Source organism: Siniperca chuatsi, linkage group LG18 (assembly GCF_020085105.1).
Source record: "Siniperca chuatsi isolate FFG_IHB_CAS linkage group LG18, ASM2008510v1, whole genome shotgun sequence".
NCBI lineage: Eukaryota > Metazoa > Chordata > Actinopteri > Centrarchiformes > Sinipercidae > Siniperca > Siniperca chuatsi.
In genome coordinates, this window is record NC_058059.1 from 4,430,286 (window position 1) to 4,452,830 (window position 22,545).

Consider the following 22,545-nt stretch of genomic DNA (forward strand, 5'->3'; position numbering starts at 1 on the left):
TACTGATTCTCTCCCATCGTCAGTCACTGAATCAGTCACAGGAGTGTGTACTGGAGATGCCTCTTAACCTTCAGAGGACCGCTGGCAGTTCATCAGAGGAGAGGAGGACTTCTGAGTTGGAGCTGCTGAAAATGATGTCTGAATTTACAGATCCACAGTTCACATGCAGTCATACAAAAAAAGGAAATAAGAGAGATTTTACAAATTTAGAGTCCCACAGTTTCCGTTTCTCAATGATGCATGTACAGTGTATCTACAGTATGTCTGTATGTATGTCTGACTGTGTGCTGTGCTCACTCAGTATAGCCTAGGAGACACTATGAGATATGCTGTACAGGCTTTTCTTCAGTCTGAAGAAAGACCTTTTCAGTTCTTAATTAAATTACATAGAGGACAAAGACAAATAGCCTGAGGGGCAGAAGCTGACTCTTTCACGACAGTTTGCTGGACTGTTACCAGAATGGTCATAAATCCAGTTACTGTTTATAGCCTGGTTTTGGGATAACTGTGTACTACTATCCTGCAGTATGTGTCTAAGTGTGAGGAAAACTTTACAGAAATCCCTGTCTGCCACAGTGCTACAATGTCCACATGTCCTTCTCTGACCATATCCACTCCACTCTAAAGCACATATAATCATTGCTCATGACATTACATTTAATTTTTAGAAACATTGTTTGCCTAATTGATGCTATGAATTATCTGCTTTTGTACTTTCCTTCTACAAGGTTTGTATTTTCAAAAATATGGCTCAAAAATAGAAAATGGGAAATTGAAGGTAGTTATAAATTAGATGACATGCTCCAAACAACGTTCAGACATCTGAATGTTTGGTTATATAATTGACAGCTTTTTACATGATTCTTTACATTTGAAGAAAAAAGACAGCATTTTAACGTTTTGTTTTGTTGTTCATTTTAATATGCCTCTAGTTTAAGCAGTTTAAGCTTAAGTGGTTGGCTGAGAAGGCGGCAAAACTTTTTGCTGTTGCTGCTTACCTTGCTAGACTTATAAATTATGGTTTTCAATGATGCACACCAGCGCCATTATATATATATATATTTTTTTTGTCCACTTGGGGGCAGCGGAGCAAGCCATAAACACAACACTGACATACAGTATAATTACTTTAAAAGTTAATATGGCGAGTGTGTTAGCAAACAGTTGCCTATTTACACATCCAGCACATACGGTGCAACATCGGCATTGATTTGGGGTCGTGTCTCTGGCAACCTGACGAATGCGACCTCTCCTTTTAGCTCCTCTTTTGGTCTCAACCAACTCCTGAGAAAAATACCGGACTCTTGCTAAATTCTGCACTATGTTCACTAGCTAGTTGCTAACTTTGTCTGTCTGCTGTTTGGTGAATTTTTCAGAGCTTTTTCACTTTAAACAGCTGCCTGCTGCATCTGAAAATGAGGTAGATGAGAAAACAGAAAAGGTGCAGTTTGTAAAACCAAGAGATGTGAAATGGTAAAGTGGATAATGGCTCACAAAGCTGCTGAACTGGTTATTTTATTGTGGGAACCAACTGTGTTAATGTAGACATTTTGTTTTCGAGCAGATAGCAGGCATTTCTAGCACCTACTGGATATGATTAGAAGGATCAAAAATACTCAATAGAGCTGAAAAGGATGCTACTTTTAGTGTCTTTTCTCCCATACTCTGCAGTAACTGGAGGTCTGCCAGATTGTGCTGGGCCAGTAGTGGCTGCAGTGCGTCTGGAAGCACATTATCTGTACACTAACTACAGCAAAAGTAGCCCAGATGGATATGACAAACTAGTATGCAAACCAATAGGACAAAGCAGTGCCCTCTCCTCCTGCCTTGCACTAATGGCTGCTTGTTTTGGAAGTAATGAAGAGAGGGATTCATTTATGGATTTAACCTGTCAGATCAATCCAGATGAAAAGTGCTGAACTAAGAATATACTGCAGAGGCCAGATTCACCACCCGAGGAATTCCCAGCTGTGAGTCATACGATGGTTTATTGTTGTGTGAGACATGCGGGTGTGGGAGGGAAAGCCGCCTTGCAGGAATCTCTGATTCCCTTCACTGCTCATCTAGATCATTTTTTGAAAGAGGGATCCTCAGTGTAATGCAAATCAGCTCTGATCAATGTCAGTGAAGATATGATGTCAGAAAACAAAGACGGCTCACAATATTTCCATCTCATACATCTTTCTCCCATTTTCCACATGTCTGGCTGTGCATTTCTGAGTCTCATACAAGCTTTTTCTAACTGCCATGATTTTGTTTCTTCCTTTTTTCCTTTCCTTCCTTTGCTTGCAAGTATAAACAAAACTGTCTCCTTCTGCAATTCTCGGCCGCACTTTGAAATCTTTGAAAGGTTCATGCTGTCATGAATATTTACAAGTATTCAATTTCACATTTATTAGACAATAGTGCAACATAATTACACAACAGGTTTCAACATGTAAGACATCTTTATCAATGCATTTGTCAAAACTATATGTATACAGTTTATTCCCTGTGCCTTTACCTTATTGCTAAAACTGTGACATTGTTGAGTAGAAATTATCGCTTGAGGATCACATTTGCAATACATCAAGTAGAGTAAATAGTACCTCCTTTCTTAAACCTCCCTGTCGAAAACAGATGTGTCGTAGAAGAGTTTATGGATCCGATTAGTTACATGACAGTATATTTGATTTAAAGACAATTAAAAAAAAAAAAAAGACAAGACATGGCATGATGTTGCCTCAGCTGTTGAAGGACATTGTAAATACAGCCTTCTTGGGGTATTGTGCATTGACTAGTGGACCATGTAGAAATGCACTCCTGGTCTGAATAGCCCAGCTGCTACTTGTGCACATAGATCACGTATCCCTTCCATTTCTGGCCTGAACACACCCTTCAGCATTTAAGGACGACCCCCCAGCTCATTGCCTTTGTGGAACTTTAGGGAACTTTCTAACTACTTCAGTGACCTCTGCCAACACTTTATTTTAGTAGACGTAATGGCTTCCTGAGAACAGGATGAAATACAAAAAAGAGCAGAGAACACTGCACAATGAGAACGTGTCTATCAGCTAAGCTTTTATTTTTTTTATCATGATCAGAGAATCACTGCAGAGATATGGCCCACTTCCTGTTGTGTGTGGGTGTCTTCACTGCCAACATTGTCACTGCCATATGGTCTGCAATAAATGAGTGTTCCTGATAGACCTGCAGGAATGTTAATGCTGTAAAGCACATTAGAGCATAGTCTGCAGAGTATAGGATTTTTATTCCAGGATCTCATGTTCAAAGCCACAGGTAAGCTATGAAGTATCACATTTCTGTTGATATATTTTTTTTAAATTATAAAAAAAGCATTTCAAAGATGCTTCCCTTTTGCCTTTGGTGAAAATTGGACCTTGGCAGGTTAACAAACAAACCAGAATTTTGTCCAAGCTCAAACTGGCAGTTGAATAAACTGATAAATGTTCCATTCAGATGAAAAATTGTTTATTGGGGAATATCAGCGTCCATCTGTGTGATGAGGTTCACTGAATGAGTGGGAGCAACATGTTGAGCATTTGGAAATACAGGAGAAATATTGGAGTCGCGAAATCTGTCCAGTTATCCTTCATGTCACTGTGAACTAAGATAGGATGACTCAGCTCCACTGACAGACACTGGCAGACACTCAGTACCTGATGTCAACATGGCAGTCTGCCTCATTTAAAATGCTTGTCATTACTTTTACCAAAGCAGTGCACGATGACCAGAGAAAGGTCAGTCAAAAAACATCCATTCAGACTATCAGATTCAAACACGTTGGTCCAGTGTGTCGGATTTAGTAGCATCTAGTGATCTATAAAGAGAACTGGATACAGCGTTGGAGGTGCGGCTACTAGAGTTTAGGATAACGTCGGTGGCTCTTTCCTGCTCTTTGTCAGATTTGGGGAAGTTTACACGCCACCAACCCCAACCAACTTTAGATAACGTTAACATTTGCCAAACACAACGGTTAGTCCTCCTGCTCAAGCCTTTTGTCTTACAACGTTTAAAATGAAAACATACGAACAAGTGTGTAAGCTAAGCAGACAAATGGATATGTTAGAAAGAAAAAACAGTCTGATCTTACATTTTTCCTTATCATACTGTATTCCTTATAATACTAGGACTAACTACTGGAGCTCTACACTGTAATACAAGAACAATGCTATTTCTTCTACTCAGATGATCAACTGGTGAGGATGCTGACTTTTTTTCCTGGGACTTGTTAGCTTAAGCCTCAGTAATTTAGCGCAAAGTGCATATTGAAGACACCTTTTACAGGGTTCTCGTTTAAAATCGAGTACCAGCATTTTCAACCAACTCATAAAGCTTGTGTTACCTAATTTTGCTATAGCTGGCTACAGCAGATAAAATCTGCCAGCAACCGTCTTCATTTCTGCCGAAAAAATCGACGGTCACTGGCTAGAAATCAGAAGTCTGCTTTTGTCTACCTCTGTCTGAACTCAAGGAACCATTGTTTAAAAAACAATTCAAATTTTAAGTGATAAATCTGCTCGTTATCATTGTAAACTTCATTATGAACCGTGTGAGAATGGAAAGCTTGACAGGCGGTCAATTTCACCTTTGATCCTGAGTCATGAGTCGTCTCTCGGATCACCTTCACAATGCTTCGTTTCTCCAGTGAAATGAGGATTGCTGAATGGTAATGATTCTAGCAATCATATTGACTGTATACTGGCCCTGTCTTCTTCAAAGATGACTCTGCTGTTTTTACATCTAGCTCTTGCTGAGCATCAATGACAGCAGATGAAGTAAAATATCTAACTCACCAGGACATTGGTCAGTGATGCTTGCAAAATATAACTGCAGATTGCTTTTCACCTCTTGTTCCTCTAAGCTGGTGCCATATGACATTGTCAGACTGTGAGGTTGTTAAAAGAGGGGCTGAGTGGCATTGTAATAGGATTAGCCTTGTCATATACAGTTATTTTTGGAAGAGCTCTGCACTGTAACACTGGCCCCTGTGCATTGATTCAATTACATATATGCATAAAAACTCACACCACACACACACAAGGACAAATACACACCTGCTTGCAACCAAATGTGTGTCCATTTATGATATTCACACACCACCACTATAACCACTTTACAAGGGTGGTGGCTTACAGGAAAATGTAAGTAATGGATTGACAAGGGCCTCCCCTCTCCACTTGCTTCCAAATCACAACAAATCAAACGTGAATCCCTGCGAGGAGTGGTCAATACTTCATAGTGCTGCCGTTACTCTGCGCTCCATATTTCACCCAGAGGTATGCAGCCTTCTTGACCAAACTTCCATGAATAATATCTAGCCATAACATTGATTCTATTCAGTTGTTGAACAGGCTATTCAATTATTATTGATATTCAGTAATCGTATTGATTGAAGCTTCTGTGTTGGTGAAGTGAGTATGATCAGTATACAGATTAAGGTGTAATAATGTGAGGCAAGGGAACAGTATTTAAAGTCAAAAAGGAAGAAAAGTACAAGGCACTCTTCTGGCAAAATGTTAAAAAGCCTTTATTCAGACGACTATTTCATGGTGAAATTCTAAAAACAGCATCCTTCTACACCTTTAGTAGATACAAGATGATTGCAAACACCTGATAATTGCAGACTCCTGAACAAGAAGCCAATGAACTCACAGGTGACAAAAAAAAGTATGACCACTAGATGGCTCTACAAGATGTATAGAAAGAAAAAGGTATAATAAGAAAAAACTATTAGAACAAAATAAGACAACATGGATGTACAGACAACAAGACAGAAAAAAAATACATATTAACAATATATAACCATTTACAGCAACAGCACCAGACTGCATGCATCAGAACAACAACGAAAAAGGACTGAAATCAGTTTCTTCATTTAGTACTGAAGGGTGTTTGTGCTACTATGTGTATGTTGTTACCCAGCTCTGTTTTAACATGTACAAGCATTGTCTATGTTTTTAGAATTTCACCATGAAATAGTCGTCTGAATAAAGGCTTTTTAACTTTTTGCCCGAAGAGTGCCTTGGACCTTTCTTCCTTTTGGAACTTTTGTGTTCCCTACCAAAGAGCACCTTCTTAAACTTGTTTGAACTTCTGTATTTAAAGCTAAATGGAAATTTGAATCCTCTTCATGTTTTATGTAAGGAAATATAAACTGTAATTATACTGCAGGTATTGTGCGTACTTTTCAAATTTTTAAAAGAGGATAGGATTTTTAGGACGTATTTGTGGAAACACTTCAAGGCCCTTGGTGGTGGTGAATTTGTCAGGAGCTCGCTTATTTTTTCAGAAAGACTGATGAAAGAAATTCTTATTGAGAAATTGCACAAGTTACAGAAGCTAGTGGACCAGAGGTTAGCCTGGACGGGACGTCAGGACTTCAACTTTCTAAAGTCTATGAACTTTGATACAAGAAGATTTTTCAACGAATCCACATAAAATTGGCTATGTAATGTTAGAGATTTAAACTGTCTGTCCTTTTACAGCGTTCAACATTTGGGAGGACCCATTGTGGTATTAATTTTGTATTCCACTTGGAAAGTGAAAGCTAATAAGCTAGCCTTCACTTAGCCTAGCCTTCAACAGGAAGCTGAAGCTTGTAAGTGCAGCTTGCTAATGTCAGCACTTACCACGAGACATTAGTTATAAGTTATTTCCTGCTGAGTCATTGGCAGCTCCTGCACTCAGAGTTGTGTTTGACCCAAATTATAGAAAGGAGAGGGATCTAGTTAGCGTTAGCGGTGTCTCTTTAATCGGTCCAGATGTGGTGATGGCAGACGACCAGACTGTCAAAACTCTCCGTCCTGTAACCTCAGCACACGCAATGTACGGAGTAATGTAAGGAGTGCTGGAATCAGATGGGACTAAGCAATGGCTAACGTCAGCCCACATGTCAGCTGGAACCAAAAATTCACACCCACTGGAGAATAATAATGTAATGGGTACAAGCACTGCTGCAGTTGTAGTTTTTTTTCATGGGAGCTGTAGTTTTTTCTATGCTCACAAAGTAATCATTGTTTATCGTTGCTAAAATCACGAAGGTTTCAATTTCTTATGCCGATTTGTCTTATATGTAAAGTAAACCCCAGGAACGCGCTTTCAGAAAGATCGATGAAAGAGATTGCACTGAGTTACAGAAGCTAGTGGAACTGAGGCTATCCCGGACGTGACTTCTGCTCTCTATACAGTTAGTATGACAGTGTAATCAGATGTGTCTGGAAATGGCAAACAGGGACAATATGTTCTCTAGAAATGCAGAGAAGTCATGCACAGGATCAGTTATGAGACAATGTGATTAAAAAAAAGGCACAAGACTGATGTAAATGGATTTAGCTGGCAAGGCACAACTAAATCAGCTGAAACTGAATGTGTGGAGAAAAAAAAACAAGAACTGGAGGAGGAGAAGAAGAAGAAAGGTGAAACTAAATGGATAATCTAGCGTTCTGGTGGAAAATGTTATGTACAGTAAGAGTGGAAGAGTATGGAAGTTCTTTCTTTCTTTCTACCTCTCCTGCTGTCTCTTCACTCAACCTCTGGCAGACAAGGAGGGGGAAAGCAATTAACATCACTGTCAGTATCCATCTATTATCCTCCATCCTAATGGAAGATGACAAATTATGGAGTGCAATATGGGATGCCATGGCCCACCTCCTACGCCCTCGTGTGTGTGTGTGTGTGTGTGTAGGTTGGTGACAGAGAGAGAGAGAGAAATGGAGAGAATAGGGTAAAGTAGTTACCTCCATTCAACCTGAAAGTGGTTCAGAAACTATAACCAGAATCTAGGCCTGTGCAGCTGGTGTTACTGTATTTACGGCATCAGAAAGGACTCATAAGGGATAGAGAACGACATTAGCTTTCACTTCAGTGGTCACATGACATAAAATGTCATCAGTATCCTGTACAGTAACTTACAGTTACCTTGGGCATGAGCTTGACAGGGAATAAATGTCATAAATGACAGCTGGAGTGATGTGAGGTCTTCCCTGTGAGCTGCAGTATATACTTTGATGCTCTGATATTTTCAACCATTTGAAACTCAAGTACTGTTAATGCAAACTATTTAAATGGTTGGTTCACCCAAATTATTGTGGATTATCCAGAGCTGGAAAGAGATGTTAACCATTTTAGTTCAGCATGTTAACATGCTAACAGCCAATTTGCAATAAACAAACTGGAGCTGTGGCTTAAAATTCTGACCTGATAATTGTGCTAAATCAAAAGTCACAGGGTCACCAAAGTTATTGCAATTCATCTTGAGGGGGATATAAATATGTACACCAAATTTCATGGGAATCCATCCAGTAGCTGTTGCGTTATTTCTGTCTGGACCGGTGTTCAAACTGACCGACCAAACAACCTGGGCAAACAACTCCCCTCCACATAATGACATACGACCAGATGGTTCTGTACCTGAGGGATAAACTGAGTCAGTGTTCATTTCTCTTGCAATAGAAAGGTCTACCTCTACTTTACCTTAGGCACACTGTGGTTCTTGGTGCGGACCACAAATGTTGTTTCTCATCTTGGGGACCATCAACCTCCAGGCCTCCACCCCCTCTTCCCTTCCAGTTTTCTCTCCCTGACTGCTCTACTCTCTCATCTCTTTCCCCATATTTAACATTCAGCATCTCTCCACATAGAGTGTGGACTTCATTCCAGAAGATGTTGCACAAACACTCCTTTTCCCCAACTTTTATGAATTACAATTTGTTAGTCAATTCATCTCTTGTCTGTTCTCACACGAACTCCTACTGGTCCATAGGTCAACTCAGTGAACTGAGTGTGATTACATGTTGCTTTGTCTGATGTGCCCTGGCTATACTGCCACCCACACTTGCCTCATTGCATTAAGTTTCACATGACACTTACTCATGCATGCCCATGACGGCATCTATACACCCCCACACGCATACACACACGTCAGTTCACAAGTAGCAAAAAGGTGGCACACCACCAAAGTAAGCTTTCCATTTTAGGCAAATATCATTGCTGCTATTGCCTTCCTAAGAGCATGAAGAGTGTACTTGCAAATCACTTATATACAAGACAGTAAAGGCAATGACCTAATTCAACAGAGGAGTCCAGATAACAAAACCCAGAAGGGGTGTAAACACTCAGATAGCCAAAGCAAAGGAAGGGACTAACCCACTAAGACCAATAAATCTAACAAAATACAATCTAGTATATAGAACAGGAATACAAAAACACAACTGTTGTATCATGCATCAAAAGTCATTCAATAAGGCCTGTGGGGACCTGTCAATCCAAAACATCTCTCTTTGGAAAAGATATTTTGGAATATGAGACTTACTTTATCAAGGCCGATGAACCCAAGAGAGGATGGTGGGCCATGTTTGGCCTCTATGTAATGCCTGGCCATTGCATAGTCCAGATTTCCTGTTCTGATGGATGTTTTGTGCTCAGAAATACACACTGATGTCGCACAGATGTCATTTGCAGTACTTGTAATTAGTACACAAGCAGTTTGTTAAGAGTAGAGAGCTTCAAAGATGGTACTTTTCTCTTTACTAATCCTCAGTCTTCCATTTGGACTTCCTGTCATGGGAAAAGAAAGTAAAAGAAGACAGAAAGGTTACAGCTCTGAAGCATTTTCCAGCACCATCAGGTTCATGCCATACTGGGTAGTTTGGTCCTTTTAATGCTCAGAAAATAGGCTGTTTCTTTGTGATGCTGTATTTGTACCTGAACAGAGAGGAAACTCTAATTTCTCAGAAGAATGATTTTGGTAAGATGTTATAGTAAGATTATGGTGAGCAGTAAAGTAAAAGGAATTTCTTATACTCAGTGCTTGTCTGATTGCTTTGTACTTGCAGATTTTCTCTTCATCTACAATCATACCACAATATATAGTCTCTTAAAAAGCCCAGTGTCATAATATATAAATATTGTGATTGTAAACGTTTTGCACCTAAGCTTCGGGTAATAAACAGATCCAAAGAGTAAAAAGCACATTAGTTGGTTTCAAAACAGCAAAAGAACAAAATCTCAAACTCTCGTGCCTCTAAATAACCGCTTGCGTAATTTTTTCTCCAAGGAGCAAAATGACTTGACACTTTGGCATTTGCAGGTTTGTAGACAAAAGTATCTGCTCTCTGTGGGGTTTGGAGACTTGACACATAAAATATCACAGGGCGAAGGCAAATCAGGCTGTTGTCATGGAACTTTCCAGGTTAGAGAAAATGAATAGATGTCAAAAATAGCGTTTCCACTGGCTCATTGACTGTATTTATTTTATCTCCCATTATTTTCAGTACAGCTCAGGTGTGATAGAAAGCATAATGGCATTGCTCTATTTTGTTCGCAGACACAGAAATAAACAGTGTCATATTAAGGTGTTATACAGAACCACATTTCAGAAAACACATATTATATGGATCACTGTGACACGACTGGAACATCAAGACACATTTCAAGTAAAGCCACTAAGGACTGATTTTATTAGCAAGAGGCCGCAAATTACTTTTCACACATTGGATAAAACCTGGTGATATCCAGTGATATACAAAAATAAGAATAATCGTTTTGCTTAACTCCTCCTCTCTGTCTTTAAACATGGCCACCTCTCTGAACTGATACCCCTCCTCTCATCCTCCTGCAGTCTACTCCTCTTCTGCAACCCTTTACCCCTGTGTGTTAAGAAATGCTATTAACCTTGCTTTAACCTGCCGGACTATTCCAGAGGCCATTTGTCTTCTTACTTACTCAACAGCATCTCATCCCTCACAAGCTCTTTTATGTAGCTTTATGGGAGGGAGGAGGGGGGGGGGGGGGTGGAAACAGAAGCCAGAGATGAGCCCACTGTGGTGTGTCAGGCTGAATAAGCTGTTATATTCAGCATCTTCTTTATGTGTGTGAAGGGTTAAAATGACTGATGTGTGAGTGTTTTGTGAGTGAAATCGCATTCATTGTTGATATCATCATAACAAAATCAGCATAGCTGATGATTTTAGAAAAGTTTAGTAATGTTAATTGCTACTAGAGTTCGTCCATTAGTTTGTATGAATCAGTCTTGTTCCAAAGTACTTACTCGGTGGTTTGGAAGTTATAGCATAAAGAAGCAATTACCTACCTCTCAAAATACATTTTTCAAAGGTGTGTGTGTGCAAAGTATGAGCGGAGTGGAGTGTGTAATTACAGGGAAAACAAAGCAGTGCATCTGATGCATTCTGAAGCAGACATTGCTAACAACACCCTTTGCTTTTTATGCATGAAATTATGCGCCCACCAGGGCGTATAATTAGAAATCAATTAAACTCCATATCACACATCCAACTAAATTGCTCAAAACAATTTTGCAGTATACTATCTAAGTGCACTCCCCAAAGGCTGTAATATTGAGAGGTTTGGAGAAGATTGCAAAAATGTCAAGTTCATTCATAAGTATTGAACAGGATATGGGGACAGTCATGTGCATGTGTTAGTGCCTATAAAAATGAGAGTTCTTAAAGTGGCACTGGCTATGTTTACAGTAATATTCCTAATCAAAGTATTTGTTTGAATGCTTGTGTAACAGTCAGTTGCCAAAAGATATACACACAATCTTTCTTGTTTTTTTCCACAGATTTGTTGTGAGCAGTTTCACATAGGAACTATTTTCTTTCTACCAACAGTTCCTACAAGAAACTGTTCACAACAAGGTCTATCTCCAAAACTCGGCAACTCACACCAAAGCAATCTAAATGGATAAATAGGGCTACAGATAAGAGGCAAAATATGTATTTTTGATTTTGGTGTTAACTGTCCCTTTAACAATAAAGCTTTGCTTTAGACACAAACACAGTGAGCTCCTCTTTATCTTGCCTCTCTTGCTGCTTTTTCTCCAGAATTATTCTCTGCGTCCACCCACTCACCTACTCACATCCTGCAGGAGCATTTCTTTGATTGATCAAAGACTTTTGGTGAAGGTTCATGAGAAGGAAGAAAAAGAGAAGATAATAGACAAAGAGAGATAATTATGTGAAGAATGATCAGTTTGCATGCCCAGATCATGATTTCTGACATCAAGAACAGAACTCATGTTATGTTAATGCAGCAGCAAATTAGTGCTAGTTGAGTACTTTTGTGTTGTGCATATGTGTGTGTGTGTGCCGGCATGTCCTGATATGAATAAAGTGTGAGTGAGTGTGTTTGGTTTTATTCATTTCAACCCTCAAATTAAACAACAGCTGCTGGATAGAAATGCAAATGTATCTGCATTTTTATTTGACTGAGTAAGAGGGACGTCCTCCCAGGCTTCCTTCCTCGCTCCTTGAGATTTCTCCTGTAATGGTTATTTCTGAGAGCAGAGGAGAGGAGTGCTCATTCACTAGAGTTCATAATGGCCCTTCTCCAGCAAAGCAGAATAGGATAGCTTTTTGGGGATTGCTTGCTCTCGCTGCCCAGACGTCCGCATTGAACTCTTTTAGCCTCAAACTTTTTTGGGATCCGTTTGGCACTGACTGGCACCCTTCAGAAGGCACGAATACAAAGACACTAGATACAGACATGCAAAGAAACATGCACACACATACAATACATACATAGGTTTTATCATTAGCCCATAAGGGCTATATGCTAAAGAAAGGACAAGGGGGAAGTTGGATATTTTAGCAACTGACACACAACCTTTTTATTTAAGTAGCTTTCATTATTACAATGTCTGTACCATGAAAAAGACAACCATCAACTTAAAAACCATTTAAATATATTTGAAAACAAATTCTTGACTGCCTTAAAAGTGTGATTTGGCTGCTACTCAATAGTTTGGTCAAAGACTGTCAGTTGCTTTAAAAAGGTACTCCACCAATCTTTATTGCACGGATAAATGTCAGATTCATGATGGACAGTTTAAAAAAAGATCAACATTGATGCAGCAGAACCAGAGATATCGACTTTCTTTCCCCACACATTCTTCTTCCTGGCACCTACATTCGTGGTAGAAGTAGTATTTCATTCAAACCAGCAGAAAATGTTTTTTGGAGTGTAAACCCCCAAAACCAGCTGGTTTAGAACAGAAACTAGAGCTGAAGCAATTAGTTGATCTGCTTATTAGTCGGCCATCAGAAAAATAATTGGCAAGTATTTGGAGAGAAGATTTTTTTTTCATTTATCAAGCAAAACCGGCAAACCTTTCCTTGTTCCAGCTTCTCAATTGTGAAACTTTAACTTGTCTGATAGCAAATTGAATATATTTAGGTTTTTGGAGTGTTAGTCGGAGAAAACGAGAAGTTTGATGCCATCACTTTGGGCTTAAAGAAATTGTGGGCATTTGTCACTATTTTCTGACACTTTATAGATCAAACGATTAATCGAGGAAGTAGTCAGCAGATTAATCGATAATGGAAATCATCATTAAGTGCAGTCCTACATGAAGAGGACTGATAATCTAGCACATAACATTTCATAGGCTCAGTTGAGTAAATGCAGGTCATTTGAAGTAATAAAATATCGATTATAATCCAATAAACTGTGTGAGATTGTTAAATGAAATCAATAGCAGCCTATATTATTTCATTTAATTAAATTGGACTCTGGGTTTTGGCGGTGTAATTGCAGATCCAGCAACAGTCCGTCATCCCTCAGTAAACTTCTTCCCAAGAGCCACATTTCAGCCCTCACTCGTGCTCTTTGTTCTCATGCTGCGTTTAAACTCAGCAGTCTGTGGTTCTGCCAACCGTCCTGCATCACTGAGCCTTGGCCAGATACTGTTGTACTGTATTATACGGAAATGCTCACTGTTGTCCGTAGGATACAGGCCTGCTATTGATTCCAGTCTGCATATTACTCCTGCACCCCCCCCCCCCCCACACACACACACACACACACTCCCCCCCCCATCACACTCACTCTTCCCACCTCCCCTCAGCCTCTCTCGTCTTCCTTGGACTGCAGCAGAGAAACCGGTGCATCGAAGAAGACAAGAAACAACAAATCTCGGCGCGATGCTTTCAGTCTCTGTGGCTGTGTAGAGAGGGGAATCAGGGAGACTCATCGCGCTCGGTACGATGCATCTGGTCCTCTGTGGATTGTAAGTATTTATTTTCTTTTTAGATGTGCCAAACTACAACTTCCTCTCACTCCGCTGTAACATATATTGTATCTCTATCTGCCTGTTTGGTTCATTTAATATGCAGAATGGAAATAGGACATGTTGGATGCACATGGTGATTAAAAATGCTCTTTTTTGTAATGTCAATAAAATTATGAATAAACTCGCTGTGCGCATGATTGAAGGAAAAGTTGTGGAACTTTCTAAGAGTTATCCAGCATGAGCATCATTAAGTGTGCTTGGAATAACACATTCCCAACACATAAACTATATTTGATCAGAATATGTCTTCTGCTTTTTAATCAGACAATATTCTAAGACACGCACCTGATTCATTTTCATTTATTCTTTTAGCAAAGTTTTTCTTTGCAGCAAAAAAGGACCTTGTGCACAATTTAACCAGCAATTTAGTGACTTGCCAGGTCTTACAGGCATATGTGGTGGTTGTGGTGATGGTGTTGCGGTTGGGGTGTTACCATCCTGACGTGCGCAATGGTCGTGGAAAGATGAGTTGGTACACGAGCACGGCGGAGGTAACCCCGAGCTTTCCCGTCCGCCGAGTGCGCACATGCAGGCATAGTGAATCTGCAGTGAGAGAGAACAGATCCATCCATTACTCAGGATTTAATGCTCGATGCAGTGTGCGGATAGTCATCTAACTGTACAGCGCACTGTGCCGCCGCTTCGCGGGGAGGATTGATTCCCAGGCAGCAGGACAGCCCGAAATCTAATTATGGGACGCGTCTTGCGTCAAAAGACTGATTGATGTTCCTTCCTGTACGTGGTCTGTGGGCTGTGCTCAGCCGGTGGAGCCGCTGTGTAGGCTGCAGTATCGTGAACGGTGCAAGTGGAACAAAGAGGAGGAAAGTGACAGATGAGTTTTGCATAAAGCTGCCCCAGGAGACTGAATGTGAAATTTGATTGGATCAAACATGTAGAAATTCTGACCAGGTGTTTGCTTCAAGGCAGTTCTATGACTGAATAAAGGTTCAGTTTGAATAGATATTTGTCAAAGTCAAGTCAGTAAATTAATGTTTGCCTAGGCCTGTATATAACTCAGTGTTTGCTTTAGCTCAGCAGACCACAATTCAGGCATCTATTCAGTCTATTTAACCATTTTCTATTGTGTGTTATCTCGGCTTCATCTATATTTCATAGGAAACTAAACACAAAAGAGGGTTTGGCTTGCATGGATCTGCACCACATGTCATGGGGGGGCAGAAAGACAGGATGCAATATGTCAGCCAATCACTAGCCTGGAAAGAGGAGAGGGGGTAACATCATCAAGCCCTTCAAATGTGCAACCACACCAAGAAAGATGGTCGCAGAAGACGACAGAAGAGCACATATGGATTTTTAATGGAAACGCAGTTGAGAGAATCCCCCAAAGTTACTGGTGTCGATGATTTTGGATGGCCTTGTATTGCACTTTATCATTTCTCAACTGTCTGCTAAATAGGATTCAGTTTTCAGTTTATACATGCCAGCAAAGGTGAGGATGTGCGATAGAAAAATTAATCCTATTCAGTGAAAATTTGAATAACGTTTGGAAAATTTGCTTATTTGCTTCCTTGCCGAGAGTCAGATGAGAGGATCGATACCAGTCTCATATCTGGTGCTCCACAAAGTCGCTGTTTTGCTGTGTGTTCCGACAGAATGCAAGGCCAACTTAAGAGGCATTTAGGGTTAATGGACAGACGCAATTAGATGCTGATAAATAAATAATAAATACAAAATGTTTCAACTTGAGCGAAAATTTTGCAGCTTTATGAATCTGCTTCATAAACATTTAGAGACGAGAGGAAAAAGGAAAGACACTAGAGGGAAGCAGTTGGTACATTGGCTGTTTTGGGAGAATAAACACAAACAGTCCAGCAGTAAGTTCGCTTCACAGACCTAGGCTAGCTGTTTCCCCCTGTTTACAGTCTTTATGCTGAGCTAAGCTAACAGGCTGCTTATTGTAGCTTCATGTTTACCGTACAGACATGAGAATTATCTTGTCTACTGACTGTCGGCAACAAAGTGAATAAGCACATTTCCCAAAATGTCAAACTATTCCTTGAATTCTGCAAAGAAAACTGCAGGTGTAATATTTTCAGTAAAAATAAATATCAAAGAAAAGAAAAGCACACTTTTCCTTTGAAGTTTATGATTAAGGTTGAGTTCCAAATGAAGAATACACTTATATTGACAAAATATAAGTTTGACAAAAAAACACAGAAAAGACAGGCACACACACACACACACACACACACACACACACACACACACACACACACACACACACACACACACTCTCTCTCTTTCAATCAAATCGTGATTTGGGCATCCACACAGGGACCCCCACAGCAGCTGGCTAAACTCCAGCAGTTGGTAAACCCTCACAGCCATCATTATATACAAGCAATCAGGCAGCTGTGTGTGTGTGTGTGTCTGTGCACATCAGGAGGAGAACCCAAATTAAGTGCTGTGATGTTTGATAGTTCCCTTTGCAGCAGAGCATTTGTGAATATGTGAATTTATGTGTTTTTGCTCTTCATTCGTGTTCAGTGGATCTCTGAGCTCTAAGGCATGATGCTGCTGTATAATGTAGTGTGTGTTCATTACTTTAATCTGAACCCCCACTCTACTCCTCCCCCAGCAGTCATGCTACTTCAACAGCCTCTCGAGGCTGCGTGTTTAAAGTGCTTGCTCATCATCCCGTTTCCCCTTTTTGGAAAAGCAGAGCACATGGTTCCAATGCCTAAAAGTTCATTTTCATCGAAGAAATCAACTTGAGTTTGCTTACAACGTCTCCCAACCTGCAGTCAGTTGTAAAAAGCGGTCACTCTCCGTGTTTTGGCCCGGGCCCAACATGGGACCTCTGCACTACTATTTGCATCACCTGTGTCAGTCTTACGGGAAAACCTATTTTCCAGCACTCGGTTTAGAACTTCAAAACTATGCTCTTGAATTCACAGATGTCTCCTGTCAACTTGGGATGACAAAATGTTTGCCAACAGTGAAGCTTAAAGGCAGAATAAGTAGGATTTTTCAGTTGCTTTTTGCAAACACACTATTCAAAGTTGGCCCCTCCTCCCAATCTCAGCGAGAGAGAGAGAGAGAGAGAGAGCTAGAGAGAGTGAGCGAGCTAGAGAATGAATGAAGAGAGGGAGCGGCGTTGGCGAGATCAAAGAAGTGAATCAGAGAAATAAAACGGTATTTTCTGATTGTTTCACGGAGGTTACGTTCTAAAGCCAAGTCAAGGGGCTTTGCTGAGTGATGAAAGGTAACATTTCTGCAAAATGTACACATTAAAAAGTATTTTTTTATAATTTGCAATGTTTTATGCATTATATTGAAATTCAATTCAAATCCAAAAACAACCCTGCGTTAAAAAAACACAAGAGGCTGTGAAATATGAAATAATCCAGGAAGTCCTGTTTGAGTTATAGATCCATGAGGTTGAAGGCTTATCAGACATCAAAACACTGCACAATATTTTATAATGAGACAGGATTTACAGCTCTGGGACGTTATCACGATGTCAGTAATTTTATCTTTTGTTGCAACAATCGTGAGGGAAACAGTAGAAAGAAATCATTTAAGTTACAAAGTAATCTACTAGGAATGCATGCTTGCAGGTATTTGATTAGCCAACTTGGCGCCTTGCTGGATGACGTTGCGTTGCGGCCAAAGTTGAGACAGGGTCAACTTTTTCGCCTGGCGACCCTGCATTTGTTTTGTCAGAGCCCTCTGTGTTGGCACCCATTCTGCGTCAACCGAGGGAACTCATTTAAATGAATGACGGAGCTGTGTTTTTTCATCTAGGTTTAAAGTCGGTCTGAATAGTTAATTCAAGTGTAAGGCTTGTGCCAACAGACCTAAAGCTGATCAAATTTCTCTTTTAGGATAGAACTCATGTTGCACATCCTGCGTTATTTCTGTCAAAACTTAAACCTCACTTGTGTAGCATCTGCTGAGCTTGGCGTGTAGTTTTATTCACATGATGTGCATTAGCAAATGTTCACTGCAGCCATCTGTGGGCACTGCAGAAAACCTGTAGGGCTCTGCACACACCGCTTGCATTTACATATTGTCAACCAGTATGCCGCATGCAGATACAGGATCTTATCTGTCTGATTTACATGTTAATATTGCTATTCCACACTTCAAAAACACAGCTCAGAGAAAGATTTTTGGAATACAACAATGTTCTGCAGAAAACATTTTCCCCATTTCACCCTGCACAGTATGAGTATGTCTTCCTGGGTCCCAGAGTATGCACCTGCAGAGTGTACGCGTGTGTGTGTGTGTGCATGCATCTACTGTATATGTGTGTGTGTGTGTGTGTGTGTTTCTGTGTGTGCGTTTGCGTGAATGATTAATGAACGTAGCTGGATGGCGTCAGCGGGCCATGACAGCACGACTGCGAGGAAATCATTTCTTCTCTCTCCGTGGACTGCTGATTCAGAGCGCGCAGGATTTTTTTTGCTGATAGCTAAAATCACATCATAAGGGTGCTGTTATAATAACCTCAGTCACAGCATCACAGCGGAAGGCGAGGGGAGTCGCCATCAAAAAGGAAATAAAAACGGCCATAAACAATATTAGCTTGTCTGTTTATGGGGGAAAGGCCAAGGTTGTGGGCTGAAATGTGGTAACTTCTTGTACAACTATATGCATCCCTTACATCAGCAGTATATGTTGTGTGAAAACACCATATAGGCTGCTTCAAAAAAGGACAGGACATTTGGACTGGACTTTTAAGATTTATCTCTGTAGCTCAAACTGCATGAAAAGACTTCTAAATGTCAGCATTAATGACCATTTGCATAAGGAGAACGGTTAGCCTATCATGAATAATGAAATGTCAACACAAGAGGGATATCTTTCATATTCTGCATTTCCATCAAGGCGATGACTTTGAAATTCTTGGCGCACTCAGATGAGAGAGACGAGAGGATGGAGAAAGAGAGAGAGAGAGTGATAGAGAGAGGGAGCAGGAGGAAAGAAAGAGGGAAGAAGTGAAGAGAGATTGACAGTCATAGTGGGGAAACCACAGATCAGCATGGAGGAGGTGAATTGAAACCAGGGATTAAACACAGACCTGGCTGCCTGTTATGTCATTATTCATTTTCCCTCTGTTATAAAAAGTTCTCTCAGTGTTGCAGTGTAGTGAGTTGATTGGCTATTTTCTTCTTGGCCATTTCGTGCAGAAACTCTCAGAGCATATCATGAGGTTTATCACAGAGTTTCGACCTTTAGTCTCAGACGTCAAGCAGGAGCTGCGTCGCTGGAAATGAGTTCGGGGAAGTTTGCAAAGAGGACTGTGCTTAGGTACTCAGAAAACATTCCTATTTCTGTAATATGCTTTTTGAGACTATTTTCAGCAATATAAAAAGTACAAAATCTTAAGCTCTAAATAGGTAACCAGCATTGTTGTGTATGGATATAGGACACAGTGTTACTGTGTATGAGCTCCTCCATCTTACAGCCTACCGTCTTTTTAAAACCATGTATTGCAACAAGTCTTCCTATCTAAACGACAAAACATTTGGTGTATGGTTATGTTTTTCTTTAAACCTGCAATAACTGATTTTGTTGGCCACTTGCTGGCAGCAGAAACAAGTTGTGAACACAACAATATCACACAATATTATCACCTTTTAAGCTGATATAGTCAACTGTTAGCAAACAGTAGCCTATGTACACATCCAGCAGACACACAGCAACATTATCATTCATTTGAAGTTGTGTTTCTGGCAAATTAATGAATGGAAGTCCAATATTCTCTCTCTTTTAGCTCTGTTTTTGGTCTCCACCAGCTACTGAGGGAAATATCTGGCTCTTTAGCTGCTAAATGCACCACTATGTTCACCAGCTGGTCTCTGACTGTGTCTGTCTGTGTTTGCTGCTGAGCAGGTCGTGTACAGTGGGTTTTTAGAGCTTTCCCCCCGAAAACAGCTGCCTGCTGCAGCCGCAAACAACGCTGTGAGAGTGAACTAAAACAGTAAAGTTGCTAAGCTAAACAATGAGCTGACACTCACTATAAAGCTCCGATAAAGCCGAGGGGAGCTGCAGAGTGGGTGATCATTCTCTGTGAGGACAGTGTCATATTGAGCACTGAATGCCCTTTCAGTACACTTATTTGAAATTTTGAGAGGTGATGAAACCAAGTTAGATATAAACATATGAACCCTCAAGCAGCACTCATTGTACTAAAATACTGACTTGAAAAATGACTCACTCTCGCCTTCATGCTTCAACTAAACAGACAAATTTAATTGTAGGAAATGATGCAGTGTAAATCCCGATAATGACAAGTCTTTTAATTTATTGCCCTTAAGCCATAGGATGGTGAGATTTTTCTCGTTGGCCTTGTGTCTAGACGCATCCATGGCCAGGCGGAGTCAGCATCTCATCATCTGGCCGTGCACAAAGTTAGTTAGAACACATTTCCCACTTCATGTCATTGCTGCATTGCACCAGATTTCTTGGGCTGTAGAGCCCCGGCGCATACGTTCAAATGACAGATCCCAACTGATGTTTTATCTAATCCCGCAGAGCAAAGGTGAGCAGAAACACCATACATCAACCTGCCACGATCTATTTGGGCACTTAACCCAGTCTCAACACCTCAGTGTATGCTTTCCACTCCAGGCCCTACAGATACAAATAGAATAGCATGTAAGCCTAATGTGAGCTTAATAAAATGGATTTTATTCTTTTTATTTGCTGATAGACACAATCTTATTGCAAGACTATATGGTTGCATTGTTTCATCTTACCAGTACTGACACTGAGACACTATGATATTGAATGTTACTAGAATACTCATATTTCCTCTTTGGCTAACCGAAACCATAGACAATTGTGCTGAACATGTCAGTTATCTGAATCATTTCACAAATTACATCATTACTGTTTCAGTTAGTCTAGTGTTTGTGTTAGTGTCTTTGATTAGCAGTTTTCATTAATAGCACTGCTGTTCTTCTTGAGATCATCGGTTAAGTTAAAAAGATGCATTAAACAGTAAACACGCAATCCATCATTTGTAGACATTGTTGTAGTCAAGTTTTTTTTACCCTGATCCAGATCCACGTCCTTTAATATTGGGTATATCTCCGATACCGAATACGATCCAATACTTTGCGTAATTTATTTGCTTAAATGTGCACCTGACACTTTGAAATAACATGTGTAACCTTCCAAATATGGCACACCTTATTTTTCATGAGCCCTGGTTTAAAACTATTACTTTTATAAGCTTAAATGATTGATACATGGTATGAACGAAAGTTTATATGGGAAAATGCGACTCCTGAAATTTACGTGAAGCGTTCCGCTAGAGAGAATATGTATCGCTCTGTTGGAGTTGTTGGGACTACTAAGACACTCAGTCCACTCGCAGTTGCACAGTGGTGTTACAACATCAAGTTTTTTTATTTATTTTTTGTTTATTTGCATTAATAATGGAGGATTTAACGTTAGCTAAAATAATGTTAATGCCAGACATTAATAAAAGAAGATGCAGAGTATATTAGATCAGTGTTTTCCAGTCAAATGGCTAGCCATGAAAATGCTACTTCACATGTGTTTTTCATGTGCAGTATATTTCTATTTGTTCTGTCTGTATTCTGTAATTGCCCTGTCAATAACAGTGTTGCTAAAGGGCTTTGGAGTGTAATATGAGGGCCCAAAGCTTTTTGCCCTGCAGCAGTCTTTGGGCCTGGTGACTGCTGGCTGCAGTGTGGCTGGCTGATGTGTTGACAGGACTTCGGTGAGGCCATGGCAGTGTCACAGTAGAGGGAGCCCTAAGGGGAGTCAGTCATACAGAGTGACATGTATTCGAAGCCAAGAAACACGACCCAGAAATGAATTAGCGCCGACAGAATACATGGTCACAAAAGCCACATTTCCAAGAATGTAATATTTCTGAATGCATAATACAAATGAATAAATGATGTTAGGTATAAATAATATTTATTTAATTCAACTTAATACAGTTCTATTTGACTTGACACAAATGTACACTGAATCTAAAAAAAAGGTCTTTGTGTCTTACCACATACAATGCAAGCCTGATATTAGAATGATATAATACAAAACAATGCAATAAGACAACCTAGTGCTGCATAACAATGTATGATTCATATAGTAAGAATTGTGAATTTAAATTCTTCAACAGTAACAAAGTAATAATGACAAAAATGAGGTTTTACTGAGTTATGTGCTGTGCTATGTCTTGGCCGGGTGCAATGACTTTCTGGAGTCACTTGGGGGCAGCGGAAACAACCTGTAAACACAACATTGACATATTATCACCTTTTAAGTTGACATGGCGAACTTGTTAGCAAACAGTTGCTTATTTACGCATCCAGCAGTTACGGAGCAACATTAACATTCATTTGGAGTCGTGTTTCAGGCAAACTGATGAATGTAAGTCCAGTATTCACTCCTTCCTTTTTGCTCTGTTTTTGGTCTCCACCAACTCCTGAGGGAAATATCTGTCT

General features: G+C 40.1%; 1 protein-coding gene across 1 annotated transcript in view; it reads left to right on the plus strand.

The window, feature by feature from the left end:
* Positions 1 to 13,846: 13,846 nt before the first annotated feature.
* LOC122865752 (synaptic vesicle glycoprotein 2C-like) overlaps positions 13,847 to 22,545 on the plus strand; it is a 45,135-nt gene continuing 36,436 nt past the window's right edge. Inside the window, exon 1 of the mRNA XM_044174588.1 lies at positions 13,847 to 14,029. The gene's annotated coding sequence lies outside the window, so the exon portion shown is untranslated. The remainder of the gene's footprint in view (positions 14,030 to 22,545) is intronic.